Source organism: Ascaphus truei, assembly GCF_040206685.1.
Source record: "Ascaphus truei isolate aAscTru1 chromosome 3 unlocalized genomic scaffold, aAscTru1.hap1 SUPER_3_unloc_6, whole genome shotgun sequence".
NCBI classification, from domain to species: domain Eukaryota; kingdom Metazoa; phylum Chordata; class Amphibia; order Anura; family Ascaphidae; genus Ascaphus; species Ascaphus truei.
This window is the reverse complement of record NW_027453829.1, coordinates 543,770-564,401: the sequence shown is the minus strand read 5'-3', so window position 1 is coordinate 564,401 and position 20,632 is coordinate 543,770. Positions and strand designations below refer to the sequence as shown.

General features: G+C 46.9%; 1 protein-coding gene across 1 annotated transcript in view; it reads right to left on the bottom strand.

The window, feature by feature from the left end:
* Positions 1-7,906: 7,906 nt before the first annotated feature.
* Positions 7,907-20,632, bottom strand: part of LOC142473344 (uncharacterized) — a 131,480-nt gene continuing 118,754 nt past the window's right edge. The window contains exons 5-7 of the mRNA XM_075580581.1: positions 10,468-10,594; positions 10,123-10,221; positions 7,907-9,119 (exon numbers count right to left, since the gene is read on the bottom strand). The gene's annotated coding sequence lies outside the window, so the exon portion shown is untranslated. The remainder of the gene's footprint in view (positions 9,120-10,122; positions 10,222-10,467; positions 10,595-20,632) is intronic.

Here is a 20,632-nt window from a genome sequence, read left to right as displayed (position 1 = left end):
TTTCCTCACCTGAGAAGTCTTCCTGTAATGCCTCCCTTTCCAATCTGCTCAGGCTGGGTAGTTTTGCCTCAGTTAGAAATGTCTTCAGCTGCCTATGAGTACTCTCACAATGGGAGACCTTCGCCCCATCATATAGGGTCTCATAGTAATTTTTGAAAGCCTCTACAATTTGTTTGGGATCAGAAGTAAGGTCACCTTTCTTGGTTCGAATGGCTTGAATATGGAAATTACGGTTACAGTTTTTGAGTTTATTGGCAAGTGGGGTATCTGGCTTGTTCGCTTTCTCATAGTATCGTCGCCTAGACCAGGTCAGCTCCTTCTCCGCTCGGGAGGACATCAATAAATTTAGTTTTGTTTTAGTGTCGCGCCAGGCCTGTAAGGTCTGCGCTTGTTTGTTATTTTTGTGTAGGGCAGAGAGGGCTGTTAACTCTGATTGGAGAATCTTAATTTTATTTTCCCTTGCTTTTTTCCGCCTACTTGCTATCCCTATGAGCTCTCCGCGGAGAGTCGCCTTATGGGCCTCCCATAGGGTGGATTGTGATGTCACGCTACCGACATTCTCCTCAAAATAGACCCTGATTTTATCCCTTATTGCTGTTTCAATTTCGGGGATTTTTAGCAGAGATTCGTTAAGCTTCCATGTCGCTCCTGGTCTGTCTAGTCTGAAATCTGTGCACCGCAGCTCGATGGGTGCATGATCTGACCATGAAATATCATGGATGCCCGTATGGGAGATCTGCGAAACCATTCTATTGGACACAAAGAGGTAGTCTATCCTGCTGTATCTGTCATGTGGATGTGAATAGAATGTGTACTCCTTCTCTCCCGGGTGTTGTTCCCGCCAAATATCTACCAGTCTGTTTGTCCTGAGACCTTGGGTCCAGATTGCTCTGCTTTGTGTGTGTTTCGGTGTTCTGGGCGTGCACCTGTCGGCTTTCGGATCTAGAGTGAGGTTGAAATCCCCACCTAGTATTATTCCGCCCTGCGCCACTCTATGTAGAGTTGTGAAGAATTTCGTAAAGAAGGTGTCGGCCCCTTCGTTGGGAGCGTAGACATTGGCTATTGTGAGGGGTTGTCCACCCACCTCACCTACTATTATTAAGAAACGTCCGTTCTTGTCTTTTTTTGTTAGGGTTGTGTTAAACGTCAGGCGGTTGTGTAACAAGGTTGCTACCCCTCTCTTTTTTATATTGGCTGATGCAGAGAGCCATGTGCTATATCTGGTGTCCAGATATTTAGGGGAACTGGTCTTTGAGAAGTGGGTCTCTTGGAGTAGTATTATGTCGGGGTCCTGTCGTCGGTAGTCAGTAAATGCTATTTTCCTTTTTAGGGGGCTATTAAAACCTTTTATGTTGTGCGATAAGATGGTGAAATCCTTACCCATTGGTGTTTTCAATATGGGATGCTGCGTTACCTCTTTCTATCTGGGTCATGTTGTGCTTCAGCGTATGGTTCAGTGAACTGCTTTGTAGATTGCTCGTCTGTATAGGGAAGAAACATTGGGGTACACACATTGGGGACATGGGGGGGACAACAAATAAACCTTGGTAACTTTCGGCGACCTCAGGGAACCGAGTCCCCCTGGACGCCTGAACTGCCCCTCGTGGGGTTCCGGTTCGGGTGGGCCCACCTCCGACCTTGCCAGACTGAGCTTGACCCGTTTTCACCGGCCCACCGGGGTCTTTCATGGGTCCCTTGGGGTCTAACCCCCAAGTATCCATGAGGAGACTCATGCCGACGGCAAAGGGGCAACCACCCCCCCCCATCGTTTTTAAACATAGTTTATGGCAAACCTTCGTAGCCAATGCGACCGTCCAGCATCTTCAGGGCCGCAGGCAGCTTTGTTGTGGGTGTAACTTATCTGTGTGGGGCACTCTTCCTACTTCTATGCTCCTGCCCTCTGTAGGATCTCTCTATTTCTTGTTACCTACATGGGCCTGTACATGTACTCCCCTCCCTCTACGTGTTCTGTTGCTGGGACTCTTCCTTCTGGTGTGTGTGTCTATGTGTTCATGTGCCCCTTTGGCTGCTTCTGCCTCTGGTGTCTTCTGTGTGGTACTATTAAGACCTAACCTATCTTCGCTGGGTATTCTCCCTCTCCCTACCTCCCCTGGTGTGCTGTCGCTGCCTGCCTGGGCTATGTGTGGGTCTTATGACCCTGCAGTTTGTCCGGGGTAGCTGTCTTTCCGGTTCTTGTCGCGGTTCTGGCGCTTCCGGATGACGTGGCTCTCTTTTTCCCCCAACCGGTCGCCTCTACCAAGATGGCCGCGCGGCCATATCCGGTGACGTCCTTCCGGTCTTTGGTCTTTAGCAGCCGGATGTCGATGGGAGCGGACGTCTTCCCGCGCTGGGCTCTTCTTCTTCCGGCCGTGCAGCTTTCATCCCGCCACGAGTGACGATGCCGCCATCTTCCTTGGGTGCGTGCCACGCGCCTCTTCCGGGTTGCGGGGCAGCCAGTATCTCCAGCATTTCAGGTAGGTTTCTTTCTTTTTTTTTTCCCTCAGGCGTGGCTTGAAACCTTGGGGCAGCGTGTACATGTCCCTTATCGAGTAGGTGGTGCTGTGGCAATATGAAGTCCACTTTTGCTGCTCGGTGCTCCTAGGTGCTAGCGGCCTTGTTAAACCAAACTTCGTGCCATAACTTGTAGGCAAACAAACAGATTAATAGTGTATATTTTATTTTGGCAGAACTTTATTCACTCTTTCTCCTGCTCAGTGGTAGCTCGGGTCTTCCGGGATGTGCCGGCCTGTTGCCACTCATTGTCCGGTTCTGCCTCTTTCCGTGGGCTCCTGGCTTCTCCCGTTGTTACCCCCAGCCTGCGCAGGAATTCATCCCCCTCCTCTGGGTTTTTCATTGAGGTGACCCTCCCGTTTCTGATGACTAGCAGTCCAAACGGAAAGGTCCACCGATACCGGATCGCTCTGTCTCTGAGGAGGCGGGTGATAGGTTGTAGTTTCAGGCGTCTGGCCAGGGTCAGAGGGGACAGATCTTGAAAGAGTTGTATGGAGACCCCCTCAAACTTACAGGCTTCTTCCCCCCGGGCTTTTGTGAAGATTGCCTGCCTGGTGCGGAAGTAATGCAACCGAGCAATCACATCTCTCGGTTGTGCATTCGCCAGCGGTTTGTTCCTTAAGGCTCTATGGCATCTATCCATCATTAGTTCTGCCACTGGGGTGTCGGGGAGCAGCGTCGCCATCCATCTTGTGAGGAACTCTTCTATTTCCCCTATGTCCTCGGGTATGCCGCGGACACGGATGTTACTCCGTCGGTCCCTGTTCTCTGCGTCCTCCTGTCGCTCGGCCAGCTCTGTAATTTGGCTTTGTAGGTGGGAGGAACGTTTTTCGGATTTTTTGACCGCTGAGGAGACCGCCACCATTTTGTCTTCCAGGGCCCCAGTTCTTGCTCCCAGGCCCTGTACCTCCTGCCGGAGTTCCTGTATTTCGGCTCTGAACAACGACTTCATGTCGTTGTATAGCCGGTCAAAATCACAACGCCGTACGGGCCGCTGTTCTGGCGTCTCCTCCCGGTCCTCTTCGTGGTCCGACCCCGATCCTGGTGCTGAGCCGGGCGCCATTTCTGCTCTCCCGTCTCTGGATGTAGATCGACTTAAATATCGCCTGAGATCTCCTGTATTCTTCTTTTTTGTGGATGGTGGGGCCATCTCTGTGGATTCCGACGTCGGTAGCAGAAAATTTAAAGTGTGCACTGTGCGTTTGTATTGCCTTTATTTGAGTCTTGCTTTGGCGGGGGTAGGAGCTACTAGATTAGGCAGCTATTCCCCTCACCATCGCGCATGCGCCTCGTAAATATTTTTTTTTAACTTTCCCGCTCAATCAACTATTCGGCAATGCCGCCCCCACCAACAGGTATGACTCAGCACCATACTCACACACAGACCAGGTAGCGTACCCAGGGATTACAGCTGAATGCAAGAAGTATATCTAGAGGTCACCTGGTGTTCTAGGTGAGGGAAGAGATGGGTGGAATAAATGAATAATAACAAATGCTCACACGGGCCAGTGTGAGTACACACTTGTAGAAGTATCTTTTGGACCTCCTGTGTTCTGATGTTCGGGGTGTATAAACAGACTATGGGACACTGAAGTCTAGGAATGATGAACTTTAATAAAACAAATACAATGGTATACAAAGAAAATAAATAAAAGCTAAAAACAAAGAAGCAACTACTTGCCCCTGTGGAAGATGCAAACAGCAAGGGGAGTCATTAAGGGGTAAGTGGTGAAGGAACCCTGGTCTCCGTGTCCGGATTGGGCGATGCCACGTCACCTCTGTCTCCTCTGTGATGGCTGCAAAAGGGTCTGGATGCAGAGCAACGCGTTTCACCCTATACAGGGCTTCCTCAGGCTCAAATGATGTTTAATGGCTGAGTGCTGGCTGTTTTATACGGTCTTTGGCCAATCACTTAAATTAAAAGGCATAAAAGGAGTGGGAATATGAGTCCATGGTGTGTATTTGGGGTAGTGTAGATACCCTACAGGATAATGAACATAAGAGTAGAAAAAAGTGTTCAGTAAAGTGTCAGCAGTCACTTTGTTACATAACTCAAATGAATGTATATTTCTAATACTTCAATGGATTCTTATGAAAATGGTAAGAAGATGTTTCTTAAAACCAATTAGGTCTAATATCTAATAACATAATTAGATTCAAAAGTGTACAATGTTGATGCTAAAAAAAACTAATAAAACATACTAATACAAATCACACCTAATATATTAAAAAATTGTGAGAAATAAAAAATGAAAAGAATGTTTAAGATATGTCTCATATTTTTAAAGTCCATGAATTGAAATAAGCACATTGGGCCTCAGTTGGTGTATCTATAAAAAGAACAGATATAAATGTAGTAAGTACATTGAAATAAAATCTAAGGATTAGTAGTTTAATTTCCCCCGAGTGGGTATTAGGAAGTGGTAAAATGCGTAATCTTATGCAGAAAAAAGGAGGTGTGGACAGGCTACATAAAAGCCCCCAGGTCTATGTCTATATTAAGACCTCTGGGGGTTAGTGTCTTCAATTTATATATCCAATAAGTTTCCCTTTGGCATAACTTACGTAACCTGTCTCCACCTCTCCAGTGATTATCTACTTTCTCTATTCCTTTGTAAAACCAGACTCCTGGGTTGCCTTTGTGAAACCGGCTGAAATGTTTAGAAACGCTGTGTGTCATGACCTGTCTTCGTATATTTCCCATGTGTTCCAGCACGCGGACCCTCAAAGGTCTTGATGTGCGGCCCCCGTACTGGAGTCCACACGGGCATGACAGTAAATACACGATATATTCTGTACGACAGTTTATAGTCTGTTTCATTTTAAAAGTCTCTTTTGTGACATTGGAGGTGAACTCCGTTGTGTCCCCCTTTGATACCTGCTTGCATGCCTTACAGCTGAAGCACCCACAGAAAACTATTGGTGGAGGCAACCAACTCTGAGTCCTTGGTGCTTCTTCTTTTCTAAAGACACGGGGGCCAGTTTAGATTTTATACATGGCACTTTCCTGAAAATCACTCTTGGGACGTTAGGGATGTGATCTTTAAGAACTGGGTCTGTCTGGACCACATGCCAATGGCGTTTAATGATTTGTTGAATTTTTGTAGCATCAGAATTATAGGTGGCAATAAAAGGTGTTTTAAAATCGACATTCCTATCCTTCACTTTTGTTAATAATAGGTCACTGCGAGTTAGTGAGTTTGTTTTGTCCACAGCTAACTCTAATAACTCGGATTTATAGCCTCTGTCTAGGAATCTCTCTTTTAGGGCCTCATGCAGAGAGCATAGAATTTTAAAATTGGCGAATTTCATAAAAAGTAGCTTTTTTGGAGAGTTTTATTCTCCATATGCAGAGAAGTGCGAATTCTGCTATGTTTAACATGGATGCGTGTGGCGAGTTTAAATTGGCGAGATGCGCGCTTCAGAAACGTGTAAAAACAAATTCGCGCCTTTTTTTTCCCCTTTACTATAGGCGGCGAGCGCCATCTTGCCATCTTTTCCTGGCGCGGCAAAAATGCGAGAATCGCGCCATTTTTTGGCGCGAACAGCCGCTACTTGCCGTTAGCACCTCTCTGCATTCGGAGAGTTTTAAAAATGGCGAGATGGAGGTTCTCGCCAGCCGCGAGGCGAATTTTAGCAATTGAAAAAACAAAATGGCGCGTTTTTCGGAACTCGCCATTTTCTGCCGGTTTCTGCGCGAAATTGTAAAAAAAATGGCGAATTTCGAAATAACGATGCTCTCTGTATAAGGCCCTTAATGTGTTTGCTTGGTCTCTAAATACACTTACATCCGTGCAATTCCTTTTCACTCTCCGGAATTGGCCATACACTGGCGACACACTTTATTCGAGCTCGGCTAGTCCCACGAATTCGGGTATACCCGGGTGTATTGAGGTTTGTGACTGTTTTCTGCCCGAGTGCATTGCGTTATTTTCCATGCAGGGATTGAAGCATTTTATTCCCACTGGCTGCAATACTGCACAGTATATATATATATATACTGCATTACAATTCATGAATTTATGCCATCTGGTAGACACGCGAAGCATTGCAGCCTATTAAATCCTAATCATTATCATTTAACAGATCAGCCGCCCGTCAGCCAGGCATGAACCCAGGCTGGGAAGGCAAACACAACGGGGCTTGTCAGAGGTGAGGAGCGGCGCATTCCAGGTATCTGCCAGGTACATACTGGGTATTTGCTCGAATAAAGTGTGTCGCAGCAGTACGGTATGTTTTGAAGCCACTTCGGATGGTGGCAACTCGATGTCATTAAAAAGTTGTTAGCCTCAGTTGGCTTAAAAAACTTTTGGTTTTAATTTCGGAATTATCTATATAGATTGTTAGATCTAAAAAGTTGATGTTCACTCGACTATGCTCAGATGTGAACTCTAAATTCACATTGTTTTCGTTAATTCGTGTGATAAAATTTGTCAATTCAGTCTCTCCTCCTTTACAAATTAAAAGTACGTCATCTATATACCTGTGCCAGGAGACCAGGTTTGCGCTGGGTCATGTAGCAGCGCTGAGCAGGGTCACTGGGTCATGTAGCGTCACTGAGCAGGGTCACTGGGTCATGTAGGGGTGCTAAGCAGGGTCAGGGCCACTGGAACATGTAGCAGCGCTGAGCAGGGTCACTGGGTCATGTAGCGTCACTGAGCAGGGTCACTGGGTCATGTAGGGGTGCTGAGCAGGGTCAGGGTCACTGGGTCATGTAGCAGAACTGAGCAAGGTCACTGGGTCATGTAGCGGCACTGAGAAGGGTCACTGGGTCATGTAGGGGTGCTGAGCATTGTCAGGGTCACTGGGCCATGTAGCGGTACTGAGTAGGGTCACTGGGTCATGTAACTGCGCTGTGCAGGGTCACTGGGTCATGTAGCTGTGCTGTGCAGGGTCACTGGGTCATGTAACTGCGCTGTGCAGGGTCACTGGGTCATGTAGCTGTGCTGTGCAGGGTCACTGGGTCATGTAGCGGCGCTGAGCAGTGTCAGGGTCACTGGGTCATGTAGCGGTGCTGAGCAGGGTCACTGGGTCAGGTACCGGTGCTGAGCATGGTCGCAGGTTTGGGGCGACTTGCTGACCAATCCCAGGAAGGTTTGAGGTTTATGGTTAAATAAAAGGCTGCGGCCATTTGATCAAACTTAAGGTTTCTGTGTTTATTGGGGTGCAGCGGAACGCAGAAGGGCCAAGAATGGGGGTACACGGGCCATGCAGCGCTGTAACGTGCGGGGTACATTGCTGGTGCTATATAAATAAAAGCATACATACATATGTGTTTATTCTAATATGTATGTGTAGGGTACCAGTGTGTCTGTGTGTGTGTGTATGTGTGTGGCTGTGTAATTAATGTGGGGGTATCAGTGTGTGTGTGTGTGTGTGTGTGTGTGTGTGTGTGTGTGTGTGTGTGTGTGTGTGTGTGTGTGTGTGTGTGTGTGTGTGTGTGTGTGTGTGTGTGTGTATTATTATGTGTCTGTGTGTGTGTCTGTGTAGTGAATGTGTAGAGAATGTGGGGGTACCATTGTGTGTGTGCATTATTATGTGGGGGTGTATGTGCATTATCGTGTGTGTGTACTGTTACTGAAGTAGTACTGTCACTGTGGGGATAGAGGTGTGTATGTGTGTGTGTGTGCGTCACTGTGAGGTAGGAGAATACACAAACTGATGCTGAAATGCTGTTTTATTGCAAAGTAAAAGGGAAAAGCAGCGTACAAATGATCTTTGTGATTATACGGTTACAGACAGAGGAAGAAACCCTTCTCAGCACTGACAGTGTGACACAGACACAGATATTAGGTATACTGTCAGCACACGCACGGTTATTAGTAGCATGTTCTTCTCATGTGTGTGTGTGTGACACATGCTGAGTCTCACTCACTAAAGCGCACACTCACATTAGTACATGTTAGTACTAGTCACGTCAGTGACACTAGCGTGTGCTAAATCTCTGGCGTGGATTAGTGAGGGACACCCTTTTATCTTCATGTTACAGTCTGTCTCATTGTAACAGTGATCTCTCATTTCTATCATTATTATTTCATGGAGAAAGCAGGAAATCAGGAGATTTAGGAAACCCATAAAAGCAGCGTGACATGTATACTGTCCTTATACAGAGAGCGCAGTGTTACAGGGCATTGTCCTTATACAGAGAGCGCAGTGTTACAGGACATTGTCCTTATACAGAGAGCGCAGTGTTACAGGGCATTGTCCTTATACAGAGAGCGCAGTGTTACAGGACATTGTCCTTATACAGAGAGCCCAGTGTTACAGGGCATTGTCCTTATACAGAGAGCGCAGTGTTACAGGACATTGTCCTTATACAGAGAGCGCACTGTTACAGGACATTGCAAAGCTCACGTGTAAGGAGCAGAATTTATTAACGCCCCATGCCCAAGCCCCCTAAGTGCTTCCCAACAAGATAAAAAAGTGAAGGACTATCTCTGGTCTCTATATTATCTCTGGTCTCTATATTATCTCTGGTCTCTATACGATCCGCCCGCGTCTCCCGTCTGAGAAGAGAGCGCACTTCTTCCAGGAGACCTGCCAGTCTCTCCATGCGATTTCCCTGCTCATTCTCCTCTCTCTTGGTCTCCAACATCTGATCTTCTTCACTAGAGATGAAGACAACAAACTGATGTCAGGAAATGTCCCCCGGGGAGTCAGGGGGCAAATATTTCCCACAGATTTAACCCATTCACTGCCACATGGGCAAGTAAAGAATTGCAGAGAGAGATACAATAACAACACAGAGAGATATAATAACACGCTTAGAGATATAGTAACACGCAGAGAGATATAATAATAATATATATATATATAATAACACGCAAAGATCTATAAAACATACAGAGATATAATAACAGAGAGATATAATAATAATATATATATATATATATATATATATATATAACACGCAGAGAGATCTAATAATATATATATATATAATAACACGCAGAGATGTATAAAATCATACAGAGATATAATAACACGCAGAGAGATATAATAACACGCAGAGAGATATAATAACACGCAGAGATATAATAACACGCAGAGATATACAATAACACGCAGAGAGATATAATAACAAGCAGAGAGATATAATAACACGAAGAGAGATATAATAACAAGCAGAGAGATATAATAACACGCAGAGAGATATAATAACAAGCAGAGAGATATAATAACACGAAGAGAGATATAATAACACACGAAGACATAATAACACGCAGAGAGATATAATAACACACAGAGCCATAATAACACGCAGAGAGATATGATAACACACAGAGATATAACATGCCGAGATATAATAACACGCAGAAAGATATAATAACACACAGAGAGATATAATAACTCGCAGAGAGATATAATAACACACAGAGAGATATAATAACTCGCAGAGAGATATAATAACACACAGAGATATATAATAACACACAGAGAAATATAATAACATGTAAGGCAGGCTGCGTATGGAACAGGCACAGGAGGGTTAATATCAGTTACAAGGTTAATATCAGATACGCATCACATGAAGGATCCCCAGCTACAATCCTACACACAGCACCAATAAATCTCTATTCCTTTCTCTGTCCCACAAACTCCATTTCTTACGTCTCATATTTGGCCGATTCCACCAATGTGACAATGGAGATTATCCCCAGGAGAAGCGCGAGCAGCAGAGGTCTCTGGGAGAGAAGCATCTTTACAGATCTGTTAGAGAATGTTACAGGTTATCACAGGTGTAATAATACGCTCAGCACAGGACAGATCAGACATATCTGGGGGGGCTGCACCCCGGGGATACAGTGTTACTTACAGTATAGTATCTAGTTATTACACACGAGGAGTATTAGGGGGGTTTGTATTGCAGAGAATATTTATAGACATTACACATAAAAAGATCAACTTAGTAAAAATTACAGTTAATATAAAAACACTAGAAATAATTGTACTTACAGCTGGGTGGAGATGGAGCTGGGATGAGTAACCTGTGAATATCACCGTGTCTGTGTTACTATGGAGGGTGAGGTGAGTGTTATATACAGATCCTGATGGGAATGTGTCACTATAGAATCAGCAGACTCTGTGTGAGAAAGAAATCACATTATTTTATGGGTAAATATTACATTTCTCGGGCAGAACATTTCATGTCACATTGTTGGAAACAAACAAATAGCAGAGTTTACTGACTGCCTCGTGTGATAAAGAAGGTGGGAAATCTAACTTCTGTTACCGCAAATTGTGTGTTAAACCTTTTTCAGCCCAAATAATCCCCCTGTGTGTATGGCACAGGTGTGTGTGTGCAACAGGGAGACATATGACACAGGTGTGTATGCAGCAGGAAGACGTATGACACAGGTGTGTGCAGCAGGGAGAAGTATGACACAGGTGTGTGTGCAACAGGGAGACATATGACACAGGTGTCTATGCAGCAGGAAGACGTATGACACAGGTGTGTGCAGCAGGGAGAAGTATGACACAGGTGTGTGTGCATCAGAGAGACGTATGACACAGGTGTGTGTGTGTGCAGCAGGGAGAAGTATGACACAGGTGTGTGTGCATCAGGGAGACGTATGACACAGGTGTGTGTGTGCAGCAGGGAAACGTATGACACAGGTGTGTGTGCAGCAGGGAGACGTATGACAAAGGTGTGTGCAGCAGGGAGAAGTATGATACAGGTGTGTGTGTGTGCAGCAGGGAGACGTATGACACAGGTGTGTGTGCAGCAGGGAGACGTATGACACAGGTGTGTGTGTGAAGCAGGGAGACGTATGGGACAGGTGTGTGTGTGTGTGTGCAGCAGGGAGACGTATGACACAGGTGTGTGTGAGCAGCAGGGAGACGTTTGGCACAGGTGTGTATGCAGCAGGGAGACGTATGACACAGGTGTGTGTGCAGCAGGGAGACGTTTGGCACAGGTGTGTGTGCAGCAGGGATACGTATGACACAGGTGTGTTAGCAGCAGGGAGACGTATAGCGCAGGTGTGTGTGAGCAGCAGGGAGACGTATGACACAGGTGTGTGTGCAGCAGGGAGACGTATGACACAGGTGTGTGAGCAGCAGGGAGATGTATGACACAGGGTTTGGAAAACAAGTTTATGGCTGAATAGTGTGAGATCTGGATGCTGCTGACATGACTCGCTCCTCTATAGGGATTCTGGGAGGAGGTTGCAGAGGTCTAATCACTGGGCACTGCGGGGGGATGCAGCCAGCACAGATTACTAATACAGGGAGAAGGAGCGCAGAGTACAGCAGGTAGGAAGGTGAGGAGAGAATAGGTGATTCCAGGAGAGGATTATGGGTCAAACGTAATATTCAATGCAATTCCATAAGAATCCTTCCAGCACAGGAAGACATAGTGCCGCTCGTTCAGCTGAATGGTTTGTAACGTTTCTTCCAGGGCTGGAAGGTCATCTGTTTCATAGCACCATTTAGTAATATGGCCCTTAGGTCTTGGGGTCGGTATAAGGGGTCACATGTTCGGTCAGTTTATTTATACCAGAGTGTATAGCAAGAAAACTCCAGTGGTAGTGGGGTTATGTGTAACATGCAGAGCAGTATGTAACTAACACGCAGAGCAGTGTGTATGTGTAACACGCAGAGCATTATGTAACTCTAACACGCAGAGCAGTGTGTATGTGTAACACGCAAAGCAGTGTGTATGTGTAACACGCAGAGCAGTATGTAACTCTAACACGCAGAGCAGTGTGTATGTGTAACACGCAGAGCAGTGTGTATGTGTAAAACGCAGAGCAGTGTGTATGTGTAACATGCAGAGCAGTATGTATGTGTAACACGCAGAGCAGTATGTAACTAACACGCTGAGCAGTGTGTATGTGTAACACGCAGAGCAGTGTGTATGTGTAACATGCAGAGCAGTGTGTATGTGTAACACGCAGAGCAGTGTGTATGTGTAACACGCAGAGCAGTATGTATGTGTAACATGCAGAGCAGTATGTAACTCTAACCCGCAGAGCAGTGTGTATGTGTAACACGCAGAGCAGTGTGTATGTGTAACACACAGAGCAGTATGTAACTCTAACACGCAGAGCAGTGTGTATGTGTAACACGCAGAGCAGTGTGTATGTGTGACACGCAGAGCAGTGTATGTGTGACACGCAGAGCAGTGTGTATGTGTAACACGCAGAGCAGTGTGTATGTGTGACACGCATAGCAGTATGTATGTGCAACCCGCAGAGCAGTATGTAACTAACACGCTGAGCAGTGTGTATGTGTAACACGCAGAGCAGTGTGTATGTGTGACACGCATAGCAGTATGTATGTGTAACCCGCAGAGCAATATGTAACTAACACGCTGAGCAGTGTGTATGTGTAACACGCAGAGCAGTGTGTATGTGTAACACGCAGAGCAGTGTGTATGTGTGGCACGCAGAGCTGTGTGTATGTGTAACGAGCAGTGTGTATGTGTGACACGCAGAGCAGTGTGTATGTGTGACACGCAGAGCAGTATGTAACTCTAACCCGCAGAGCAGTGTGTATGTGTAACACGAAGAGAAGTGTGTATGTGTGGCACGCAGAGCTGTGTGTATGTGTAACGAGCAGTGTGTATGTGTAACACGCAGAGCAGTGTGTATGTGTAACACGCAGAGCAGTATGTAACTCTAACATGCAGAGCAGTGTGTATGTGTAACACGCAGAGCAGTGTGTATGTGTAACACGCAGAGCAGTGTGTTTGTGTGACACGCAGAGCAGTGTGTATGTGTGACATGCAGAGCAGTGTGTATGTGTGACACGCAGAGCAGTGTGTATGTGTGACACGCAGAGCAGTGTGTGTTTGTGACACGCAGAACAGTGTATGTGTAACACGCAGAGCAGTGTGTATGTGTAACACGCAGAGCAGTGTGTATGTGTAACACGCAGAGCAGTGTGTATGTGTGACACACAGAGAAGTGTGTATGTGTAACACACAGAGCAGTGTGTATGTGTAACACGCAGAGCAATGTGTATGTGTGACACATAGAGCAGTGTATGTGTAACACGCAGAGCAGAGTGAATGTGTAACACGCATAGCAGTGTGCATCTGTAACACGCAGAGCAGTGTGTATGTGTAACACGCAGAGCAGTGTGTATGTGTGACACGCAGAGCAGTGTGTGTGACACGCAGAGCAGTGTGTATGTGTGACACGCAGAGCAGTGTGTATGTTTAAGACGCAGAGCAGTGTGTATGTGTAACACGCAGAGCAGAGTGTATGTGTAACACGCAGAGCAGAGTGTATGTGTAACATGCAGTATGTATGTGTACACGCAGAGCAGTGTGTATGTGTAACACGCAGAGCAGTGTGTATGTGTGACACGCATAGCAGTATGTATGTGCAACCCGCAGAGCAGTATGTAACTAACACGCTGAGCAGTGTGTATGTGTAACACGCAGAGCAGTGTGTATGTGTGACACGCATAGCAGTATGTATGTGTAACCCGCAGAGCAGTATGTAACTAACACGCTGAGCAGTGTGTATGTGTAACACGCAGAGCAGTGTGTATGTGTAACACGCAGAGCAGTGTGTATGTGTGGCACGCAGAGCTGTGTGTATGTGTAACGAGCAGTGTGTATGTGTGACACGCAGAGCAGTGTGTATGTGTGACACGCAGAGCAGTATGTAACTCTAACCCGCAGAGCAGTGTGTATGTGTAACACGAAGAGAAGTGTGTATGTGTGGCACGCAGAGCTGTGTGTATGTGTAACGAGCAGTGTGTATGTGTAACACGCAGAGCAGTGTGTATGTGTAACACGCAGAGCAGTATGTAACTCTAACATGCAGAGCAGTGTGTGTGTAACACGCAGAGCAGTGTGTATGTGTAACACGCAGAGCAGTGTGTTTGTGTGACACGCAGAGCAGTGTGTATGTGTGACACGCAGAGCAGTGTGTATGTGTGACACGCAGAGCAGTGTGTATGTGTGACACGCAGAGCAGTGTGTGTTTGTGACACGCAGAACAGTGTATGTGTAACACGCAGAGCAGTGTGTATGTGTAACACGCAGAGCAGTGTGTATGTGTAACACGCAGAGCAGTGTGTATGTGTGACACACAGAGAAGTGTGTATGTGTAACACACAGAGCAGTGTGTATGTGTAACACGCAGAGCAATGTGTATGTGTGACACGTAGAGCAGTGTATGTGTAACACGCAGAGCAGAGTGAATGTGTAACACGCATAGCAGTGTGCATCTGTAACACGCAGAGCAGTGTGTATGTGTAACACGCAGAGCAGTGTGTATGTGTGACACGCAGAGCAGTGTGTGTGACACGCAGAGCAGTGTGTATGTGTGACACGCAGAGCAGTGTGTATGTTTAAGACGCAGAGCAGTGTGTATGTGTAACACGCAGAGCAGAGTGTATGTGTAACATGCAGTATGTATGTGTACACGCAGAGCAGTGTGTATGTGTAACACGCAGAGCAGAGTGTATGTGTAACATGCAGTATGTATGTGTACACGCAGAGCAGTGTGTATGTGTAACACGCAAAGCAGTGTGTACGTGTGACACGCAGAGCAGTGTGTACGTGTGACATGCAGAGCAGTGTGTATGTGTGACACGCAGAGCAGTGTGTGTGACACGCAGAGCAGTGTGTGTGACAGCCAGAGCAGTGTGTGTGACACGCAGAGCAGTGTGTATGTGTGACACGCAGAGCAGTGTGTATGTGTGACACGCAGAGCAGTGTGTATGTGTGACACGCAGAGCAGTGTGTGTGACACGCAGAGCAGTGTGTATGTGTGACATGCAGAGCAGTGTGTATGTGTGACACGCAGAGCAGTGTGTATGTGTGACACGCAGAGCAGTGTGTATTTGTAACACGCAGAGCAGCATGTAACTTTAACACGCAGAGCAGTGTGTATTTGTGACAGAGTAGTGTGTATGTGTAACACGCAGAGCAGTGTGTATGTGTAACACGCAGAGCAGTGTGTATGTGTGACACGCAGAGCAGTGTGTATGTGTGACACGCAGAGCAGTGTGTATGTGTGACACACAGAGCAGTGTGTATGTGTGACACGCAGAGCAGTGTGTATTTGTAACACGCAGAGCAGTATGTAACTTTAACACGCAGAACAGTGTGTATTTGTGAAAAGCAGAGTAGTGTGTATGTGTAACACGCAGAGCAGTGTGTATGTGTAACACGCAGAGCAGTGTGTATGTGTGATACGCAGAGCAGTGTGTATGTGTGACACGCAGAGCAGTGTGTATGTGTGACACGCAGAGCAGAATGTGTGACACGCAGAGCAGTGTGTATGTGTAACACGCAGAGCAGTGTGTATGTGTGACACGCAGAGCAGTGTGTATGAGTGACACGCAGAGCAGTGTGTATGTGTGACACGCAGAGCAGTGTGTATGTGTGACACGCAGAGCAGTGTGTATGTGTGACACGCAGAGCAGTGTGTATGTGTGACACGCAGAGCAGAGTGTATGTGTAACATGCAGTATGTATGTGTACACGCAGAGCAGTGTGTATGTGTAACACGCAAAGCAGTGTGTATGTGTGACACGCAGAGCAGTGTGTATGTGTGACACGCAGAGCAGTGTGTGTGACACGCAGAGCAGTGTGTGTGACACGCAGAGCAGTGTGTATGTGTGACACGCAGAGCAGTGTGTATGTTTAAGACGCAGAGCAGTGTGTATGTGTAACACGTAGAGCAGTGTGTATGTGTAACACGCAGAGCAGAGTGTATGTGTAACACGCAGAGCAGTGTGTATGTGTAACATGCAGTATGTATGTGTACACGCAGAGCAGTGTGTATGTGTAACACGCAGAGCAGTGTGTACGTGTGACACGCAGAGCAGTGTGTACGTGTGACACGCAGAGCAGTGTGTATGTGTGACACGCAGAGCAGTGTGTGTGACAAGCAGAGCAGTGTGAATGTGTGACACGCAGAGCAGTGTGTATGTGTGACACGCAAAGCAGTGTGTATGTGTGACACGCAGAGCAGTGTGTATGTGTGACACGCAGAGCAGTGTGTGTGACACGCAGAGCAGTGTGTATGTGTGACACGCAGAGCAGTGTGTATTTGTAACACGCAGAGCAGTATGTAACTTTAACACGCAGAGCAGTGTGTATTTGTGACAAGCAGAGTAGTGTGTATGTGTAACACGCAGAGCAGTGTGTATGTGTAACACGCAGAGCAGTGTGTATGTGTGACACACAGAGCAGTGTGTATGTGTGACACGCAGAGCAGTGTGTATGTGTGACACGCAGAGCAGTATGTGTGACACGCAGTGCAGTGTGTATGTGTAACACGCAGAGCAGTGTGTATGTGTGATACGCAGAGCAGTGTGTATGAGTGACACGCAGAGCAGTGTGTATGTGTGAAACGCAGAGCAGTGTGTATGTGTGACACGCAGAGCAGTGTGTATGTGTGACACGCAGAGCAGTGTGTATGTGTGACACGCAGAGCAGTGTGCATGTGTGACACGCAGAGCAGTGTGTATGTGTGACACGCAGAGCAGTGTGTATATTTAACACGCAGAGCAGTGTGTATTTGTGACACGCAGAGCAGTGTGTCTGCGTAACACGTAGAACAGTGTGTATGTGTAACATGCAGAGCAGTGTGTATGTGTAACACGCAGAGCAGTGTGAATGTTTAACACGCTGAGCAGTGTGTATGTGTAACACGTAGAACAGTGTGTATGTGTAACACGTAGAACAGTGTGTATGTGTAACATGCCGAGCAGTGTGTATGTGTAACATGCAGTATGTATGTGTACACGCAGAGCAGAGTGTATGTGTAACACGCAGAGCAGTGTGTATGTGTAACACGCAGAGTAGTGTGTATGTGTAATACGCAGAAAAGTGTGTATGTGTGACACGCAGAGCAGTGTGTGTGACACGCAGAGCAGTGTGTATGTGTGACGCAGAGCAGGGTGTATGTGTGACACGCAGAGCAGTGTGTATGTGTGACACACAGAGCAGTGTGTATGTGTGACACACAGAGCAGTGTGTATTTGTAACACGCAGAGCAGTATGTAACTTTAACACGCAGAGCAGTGTGTATTTGTGACAAGCAGAGTAGTGTGTATGTGTAACACGCAGAGCAGTGTGTATGTGTAACATGCAGAGCAGTGTGTTTGTGTGACACGCAGAGCAGTGTGTATGTGTGACACGCAGAGCAGTGTGTATGTGTGACACACAGAGCAGTGTGTATGTGTGACACGCAGAGCAGTATGTGTGACACGCAGAGCAGTGTGTATGTGTAACACGCAGAGCAGTGTGTATGTGTGACACGCAGAGCAGTGTGTATGAGTGACACGCAGAGCAGTGTGTATGTGTGACACGCAGAGCAGTGTGTATGTGTGACACGCAGAGCAGTGTGTATGTGTGACACGCAGAGCAGTGTGTATTTGTGACACGCAGAGCAGTGTGTATGTGTGACACGCAGAGCAGTGTGTATGTGTGACACGCAGAGCAGTGTGCATGTGTGACACGCAGAGCAGTGTGTATGTGTAACACGCAGAGCAGTGTGTATATTTAACACGCAGAGCAGTGTGTATTTGTAACATGCAGAGCAGTGTGTATTTATGACACGCAGAGCAGTGTGTCTGCGCAACACGTAGAACAGTGTGTATGTGTAACACGCAGAGCAGTGTGTATGTGTAACACGCAGAGCAGTGTGTATGTGTAACACGCAGAGCAGTGTATGTGTAACACGCATAGCAGTGTGTATCTGTAACACGCAGAGCAGTGTGTATGTGTAACACGCAGAGCAGTGTGTATGTGTCACACGCAGAGCAGTGTGAATGTTTAACACGCAGAGCAGTGTGTATGTGTAACACGTAGAACAGTGTGTATGTGTAACATGCAGAGCAGAGTGTATGTGTAACATGCAGTATGTTTGTGTACACGCAGAGCAGTGTATGTGTAACACGCAGAGCAGTGTGTATGTGTAACACGCAGAGTAGTGTGTATGTGTAATACGCAGAAAAGTGTGTATGTGTGACACGCAGAGCAGTGTGTATGTGTGACGCAGAGCAGTGTGTATGTGTGACACGCAGAGCAGTGTGTATGTGTGACACACAGAGCAGTGTGTATGTGTGACACGCAGAGCAGTATGTGTGACACGCAGAGCACTGTGTATTTGTAACACGCAGAGCAGTATGTAACTTTAACACGCAGAGCAGTGTGTATGTGTAACACGCAGAGCAGTGTGTATGTGTAACACGCAGAGCAGTGTGTATGTGTAACGAGCAGTGTGTATTTGTGACATGCAGAGCAGTGTGTATGTGTGACACGCAGAGCAGTGTGTATGTGTGACACGCAGAGCAGTGTGTGTGACACGCAGAGCAGTGTGTATGTGTGACACGCAGAGCAGTGTGTATGTGTGACACGCAGAGCAGTGTGTATTTGTAACACGGAGAGCAGTATGTAACTTTAACACGCAGAGCAGTGTGTATTTGTGACAAGCAGAGTAGTGTGTATGTGTAACATGCAGAGCAGTGTGTATGTGTAACACGCAGAGCAGTGTGTATGTGTGACACACAGAGCAGTGTGTATGTGTGACACGCAGAGCAGTGTGTATGTGTGACACGCAGAGCAGTATGTGTGACACGCAGAGCAGTGTGTATGTGTAACACGCAGAGCAGTGTGTATGTGTGACACGCAGAGCAGTGTGTATGAGTGACACGCAGAGCAGTGTGTATGTGTGACACGCAGATCAGTGTGTATGTGTGACACGCAGAGCAGTGTGTATGTGTGACATGCAGAGCAGTGTGTATGTGTGACACGCAGAGCAGTGTGCATGTGTGACACGCAGAGCAGTGTGTATGTGTGACACGCAGAGCAGTGTGTATGTGTAACACGCAGAGCAGTGTGTATATTTAACACGCAGAGCAGTGTGTATTTGTAACATGCAGAGCAGTGTGTATTTGTGACACGCAGAGCAGTGTGTCTGCGTAACACGTAGAACAGTGTGTATGTGTAACACGCAGAGCAGTGTGTATGTGTAACACGCAGAGCAGTGTGTATGTGTAACACACAGAGCAGTGTATGTGTAACACGCATAGCAGTGTGTATCTGTAACATGCAGAGCAGTGTGTATGTGTAACACGCAGAGCAGTGTGTATGTGTCACACGCAGAGCAGTGTGAATGTTTAACACGCAGAGCAGTGTGTATGTGTAACACGTAGAACAGTGTGTATGTGTAACACGTAGACAATAAAATTCAAGTGATATAAATTCTGCGTTCTTTCTTGGCTCATATGTGATGTCTACTTACAAGATGTAAGTCAAAATCAAGCGGTTTTGACACTCAATGGTCTCTGCTGTGCAGGTATTCCCACCAGGTGATAGGGTCTCCAGCTCTCAGCTCCGCAGCAAAGTGTATGTAAAAGAAATACAGACCATAGTGCAGACCAGTATGATGTAAAAAACTAGACTTTATGGGGTTTTAAAAATGAACACTTACAATAAAAACAAGTATTTCAGGCATGTACCACAATCATTGTGATCAAAGAGAGAAGATTAATTGGTTTACACTTCAGGCTCACCCGCCTCCTCCGGTGTGACTTGGTGTGGACCACCACTCTCAGGGACTTTGTACCTCCAGCGGTGGGCGCATTGATCCAGGTCTCTCTCCCCTCGTGGGTTCCCTCTTCTGTGGGTCGATCACCTTCCCATAGCAGCTGCCCGCAGGTACTGTGGAGTTCTTCACTGGGATACAGCCTCTCTGATGGATGTTTCAGCTTCACTTTTACAACGATGCGTCACTTCCGCTCCGTCCCGATACGTCACTTCCGGTCGCGGTTCTGTGAGTATCTGTCAGTAAATTTCTCCTCTCTTCTCTCTCCTCTCTGGGCGGCTACCACTCTACGCGTTTCGCCACACACCCTTTTTTGGCGAAACGCGTAGAGTGGTAGCCGCCCAGAGAGGAGAGAGAAGAGAGGAGAAATTTACTGACAGATACTCACAGAACCGCGACCGGAAGTGACGTATCGGGACGGAGCGGAAGTGACGCATCGTTGTAAAAGTGAAGCTGAAACATCCATCAGAGAGGCTGTATCCCAGTGAAGAACTCCACAGTACCTGCGGGCAGCTGCTATGGGAAGGTGATCGACCCACAGAAGAGGGAACCCACGAGGGGAGAGAGACCTGGATCAATGCGCCCACCGCTGGAGGTAC